The following is a 6,000-nucleotide window of genomic DNA, read 5'->3' as shown; positions in this document are numbered from 1 at the left end:
AGGCTCCGGACTCTGGCTTTGGCTCAGGCTCTGCCTGAAGGAGAGAGTGAGAATTAAGTACCGACTCACAAGAACTAGGGTTTCATAATTGCTTTTTCGACCTCTCTGTACAGTTACAAGTGTTCCCTATTTATAGGGCTCAACTACCACTTTACAGAGTTTAAAACAGTGCCCCTCAACTGCTACGGTACATTCCAGGAATATTCCAGCCCTAGTGTCTAACCTCAGGGGTGTTCTCGTCACACCGTCTCGCAATGTCTTCACCTTGGGCCTAAGCCGACGCCCATTGGAGGCCCATCAACTGTCCTCACGTATGCCTTGCTGACTTGATCGTTCCGCACGTTGATGGGCCTCCACCGCCTTGGGGAACACCTTCGCCATGATCACTGCACTAGGCCTCCGCCATCTTGGGGAGAGCCTCGACCGTCTTGGGGACAACCTCCGTCATTAACCTTGTGCTAGGCCTCCGCTGCCTTGGGGAGAGCCTCCGCCATTGTTCTTGTGCTAGGCCTCCGCCGTCTTGGGGAGGGCCTCCGCCATTGTTCTTGTGCTAGGCCTCCGCCGTCTTGGGGAGAGCCTCCGCCATTTTGGAAAGAGCCTCCGCCATTTTACGGACAGTCTCCGCCATTATTCCTTCATCACGCCTCTTCGAGGAGAAGTTGGCCCATACTCCGTATAGGCTCCCCCAACATCTCCGCAAAGATATCCCACGGCAGCCAAAAAGTGGTCCTTCTGTGCCTCTTTTAACTGCAAGCCTGAGCATGTGTCGTGGGAAAGTAGCAGCATCATGGGTGGCCGTGTGATGAACTCCTGGGGACACGTGGCCTTCATCTAAGCCGGGTCTGCACTGGGCTTCGGTACAGGATGAGGGTGGGGATGGATGAGGGCGAAACTCGTTTGCGTGGCTGACATCCGGTAGAGACGCGTGTACAGGCTGGAGGAGCGGATTGGATTGGAGAGCTGTAGATCTACAGGATTATGAGTCTTGCATGCGGGTCGGTACTATTGATCTACAGGAACGATCACCAGAAACAGAGGTTCTGTAGATTTTTTTCATATCGTCTGAGAGACTAAGACTTAGCCGAAAAATCTTAAAATTAATGAAGTCATCATAGACATCTTATTGTCGATGACATGAACCAGATGGATAGATTCTACCACAAGAAACCAATCAGTTGAGCTATGTTCAGTTCGCACATAAATGGTCATTGATTACACTGAACTATTAATCTCACGAGATATATGAACATATATTTGATGGTATAGGAAGATGCACTGCTACAAAATTGACATTCACTGCTAGTCCCATCACTGTTTGTGATAGACTGTTTTGAAAATCTTCATAACTTCCTCATATGATGTTCGATGAAGATGAACTTTATACCAAATTTGTAGTACTTGATAAGATCTACAACTTTGTAGTTCAAACTTTTTTGATTTAAAATCATTTGGATGTCCAAATATGCAACACAAGATTTTATAAAGTTAATACCAAAGGAATTCATATGTTGTATAGTCAAAAGCGAGTGTGTGGTGTAGTTGTATCCATATACCAAAGGAATCTCAGATGGAGAAACGACCAAAACAAAGTTGTAGATCTCGAAAAGTTATGCACCTTTGTAGTTTTGGCGACCTTTTCATTTGAAATCATCTATCCAATGAAAATTATGTTTGAATTTCTCACATTTCAAATTCATATTCTTCAAACAATCTCGGATGGAGAGAAAACCAAAACAAAAGTTGTAGATCTCAAAAAGTTATACAACTTTGTAGTTGACATATTTTTTATTTGAAATCATCTATCCAAGGAAAATTATGTTTGAATTTGCTCACATTGAAATCAAAATTTGGAAAATTACGTTTGAATTTGCTCACATTGAAATCAAAATTTTCAAACGACCTTGGACGGAGAAATAAGCAGAACAAAAGTTGTAGATCTCAAAAAGTTATAAAACTTTGTAGTTGACAATTTTTTCATTTGAAATCATCTATCCATGAAAAATTACAATTGAATTTCTCACATTTGAAATTCAAATTCTTCAAACAACCTCGCATGGAGAAATGACCAAAACCAAAGTTATAGATCCTGAAAAGTTATAAACTTTGTAGGTGATAACTTTTTCATTTTAATTCGTCTAGGGTCCTAAATACTTATTTCAAAACTAGATAAACATAAAATGAGGAGGACGAATATACCATATGGACTGAAGTGTCTTATGTGTGGAATAGTTAGAGGACGAACGCCGGCGGCCGCACAATGCACGTTTTCACATAAAAAAATTGCTGGAAAATCTCATCACAATCACTTTCTTTTTGTCTTTCTTTCACTAGTGGAGAAACGGGCTGTACTGCCGGTTCTCAACCGCCTTCAGTCCCGGTTTTGGAACCGGGAGTACGAAATCTAGACTAAAGGTCCCCTCCTTTAGTCCCGGTTTCCCACCCGGGACTAAAGGTAAAGGTGTACCTTTAGTCCCGGTTGGTAAGACCAACCAGGACTAAAGGGCCTCCCGGCTTGGCCACGTGGGACGACCCTTTAGTCCCGGTTGGTATTACCTACCGGGACTAAAGGTTTCCTTTTTTTTTTCTTTTTTTTTTGTTTCTATTTTCAATTGATGATTCGTTTTGGTTTTTGAATAGGTTTTCGAATACACATTCTACGCTGCTAATAATATACGTATTCTACACGTTTATAATGTTCGAACATTTTGTACAAACTAAAGTATGAAACTAACGTATATATTACATGCATATACATATATTGTACGTTATTTTATGTACATATAATATGTATGTATATATATATTACAAATAGAGCTTGCATTGTATATTCTATCATATCCTTGGGATAACAAAATCGCTCCATCTAGTTTGGCTTCCATGTTTCGTTGACGTCATTGTAGAACTTGCCGGCGGGGTTGAGGACCTGGTCATTAAGAAATCCTGCTATGGTCTCTTGAATTGCTTTCAGTTGGTCACGTCGTATGACTTTTTCCTTCGACCATAGAGTCTTCAATAAAAGTTAAAGGAAAAGTGTTAATATATATATATATATATATATATATATATATATGTGTGTGTGTGTGTGTGTGTGTGTGTGTGTGTGTGTGTTGGTCACTTGATTACTTATATATATGAGCAACAAAAGAAATTGTGAATATATGAATATATTTATATAACATACTTTGAGGATCTCTTCAGGAGTTCTTTTTGTGTACGCCCCGATAAACTCGCAAACATAGTATCCGCAGTAGTTGTTCCCCTGTTCTTGCCTAAGAACCCACTTTTACGAGAAAAAAGATCCGGTGAATTGAAAGCCTGCATGGTGTTAATTGAATTATATATATAAATGTCGATAGTACTTACTTTGTGTGCGATTACATCCAGTGGCGCTTTGCAATGTTTCATGTGGTGATTCTCAATGAAACTTTTCCAAACACTGCGCCCAATAAAATAAAACATTAATTTGGTCTTTAATAATTGTTGCAGTTAAGAGATCGGGGTATATATATTGCTAGAGAGACCATATTACCCTTGGATAATATCTATCATGTCTTGGTACTCTGTTTCCTCTTTTCTTAATGAGTCTAAGATTCTCAACCGACTATTGGCCATATCAATGACCATCAATATCCAGTGATTGCTGCATATGTTTTTATACACAAATATGATCGACATTAACTAGAGTCAACATATATGTATATATATGAGAGATAGCTTAGCTAGTAAGCAAATAATTGAACAAATGTCTATATGATCGACATTAATTATTTAACACTCACTTGAAGTTGTAGGGGAAGAGTATGTCCTTGTTTTGTTGGTTCACTAAGAACCTCATGAGATTTTTCTCGAGTTCAGCTTTCCATTGAGGCGGGGGATTAGGGTGTTTGAATACGACATTTGGATCAACGAAACCAACATCATTATCCTTTCTCTTTCTGAGTTCTGTCATCTCATATCTGCATATATAAAAATATAGTGTGAGGATATATAATGTATATATATACATGTAGCTTTATATATACACACTTTAATAGTAGAAAATAATCACACTTACAGACAATAGCAGCTAATGAGACTTTTGTCGAGAGAGTCCAGGTGGCATAGTTGGTGTAATTCTTCAAACTCGACATATATAACGTCATCGCCACGGAAGTAATGTTGGTTTCTAACTCTGAGAGTAACAAAGGCCTCTCCCCGTTCACACGCCGCCATGTACCACTTGTTTAGCAGGTACATTTGTGTACCCAGTTCACCTAAGGCCTCAGGGTTGTATAGACTCTTTCCACGTTCAAATTTCTTCCAAGGATCAACTTTTGGAGCAGATGGTCCTTTAGCGAGCACTTGGGCAAGGTCTAAACCAGTTTCCTCGTAAAACCGAGCCAGCTCCTCAAAATCGACGTCTAAGTCTAAGTTCGAACCATATTCATTACGAACGACAAGAGGGGGGACTGATTGTTGCGATTGTTGTTCGAGTTGTGCAACACCTTTCCCTAGTCTAGTCTTTTTCTGTGCCGCCTCAAATGACTTGGTGAGAGAGCGGTCGTAGTCCGATTTTGACCGGGTGTTTTGAGATTCCCGCTTTTTCTGGTCCACCTTCTTTCTTAGAAGATCTGGAGGTAGGTAGAAGTATGATTTCTCCGGGTTCTCCCTCTCTTCTCGTTGCTTTTTTACTTTTTCGAAGAAATTGTCTACATCTTTTTTATTGTAGCTTTTAATTCCTTTTCACTTTTCTCGAAAGACAGTTTTTGGGGAATAACTAGATTAGATGAGGCTTTCTTCTTTGCCGGCTGGTGGGACAACAACTTTGTTTGCGGGGCGGACCTCTTAGGAGCTGGCTTCCTCTTAGTCATCAAGGGAGGCGGGGCAGCCGTTGGAGGCGTTGGAGACCTCCTTGGAGGTGGCGGCGGTGGCAGCGTTGCCACCTGATTGTCCGGAGCACTATGATGATCTGGAGATTGAATAATTGGACTTAGGTTGGCGGAGGCCCTGCTGTGTGATTACAAAAAAGAATAATTAGGTATAAGAAATTGTTATTATTAATCATGCATGTCAATAGAAAGTTTGTGAAAAAAATATTTCGTTCACTTTTGTCCGTACCTATTGCCTGGCAGTTGAGGAAGTGGCGGTGGACTAGAGACCCCGGGAATAATGATGTAGCGCTTGCGCCATAGTATGAATGTTTTCTCTGCTTCTCCTAGAGTCTTCTCCCCATCACCTCCTGGAATGTCAAGAGGCAGGTCACTAAAACCTTTGTTAACTCTATCCACTGAGACGCTAACATATCCAGGTGGTATTATTGCCCCATGGATTCTTGGTGTCTTGGTAGGATCTGGAGGAGAAAAAACACCGAGAGCCACCATGATTGTGGCATTCTCTTTTGGAATATGTAGCTCACATGATGTAAATGGAGCAGTGATGTCATCCACGGGGAAACATAGCATTGCGTCATCTTGATTTGGCAACTCCGTGGAAGCGCATCTGCTTTTCAACTGATCAGGGGGCTAATATTAATGTTCATTCCTGGATCTGATGCCTGCCTCTGGGCACTCATTGCTATTTGCACTTACTTTATGATTTCGTCCTGCATTCTAGCTTGCATGTCTTTTTCGCGCTCCTGTGCTTGAAGCAACGCCTCCCGTGACTCACGAACCAATTCCTCCAACCTGCTGATCCGCACTGCATCCTCATCCTTCCTTCTCTGCCGGCTTCTGTAGGTATCTCTGTCGTCAGGGAAACCATGCTCCCAAGAAATATTCCGTCCTAAACCTCTCGTTCGGCCACTGTGTTCAGCGGTCCCGAGGGCATACGTCAGTTCATCCTTCTCTCTATTGGGCCTGAACGCACCAATAGTTTTAGCTTGCAGAGCATAAGATAATCTTTGTGTTGCTCTTTTGAGTTTTGAGCCATGAACCAGCTTCCCGGTCTCTAGGTCCAGTCTTTCCCCATGAGCGAAAAACCAATTCTTCGCGCGTTTGGGCCAATTGAGTGATTCTGGTGTGA

The sequence above is a fragment of the Miscanthus floridulus genome, chromosome 18, assembly GCF_019320115.1.
Source record: "Miscanthus floridulus cultivar M001 chromosome 18, ASM1932011v1, whole genome shotgun sequence".
Lineage (NCBI taxonomy): Eukaryota > Viridiplantae > Streptophyta > Magnoliopsida > Poales > Poaceae > Miscanthus > Miscanthus floridulus.
This window is presented reverse-complemented; position numbering follows the sequence as displayed.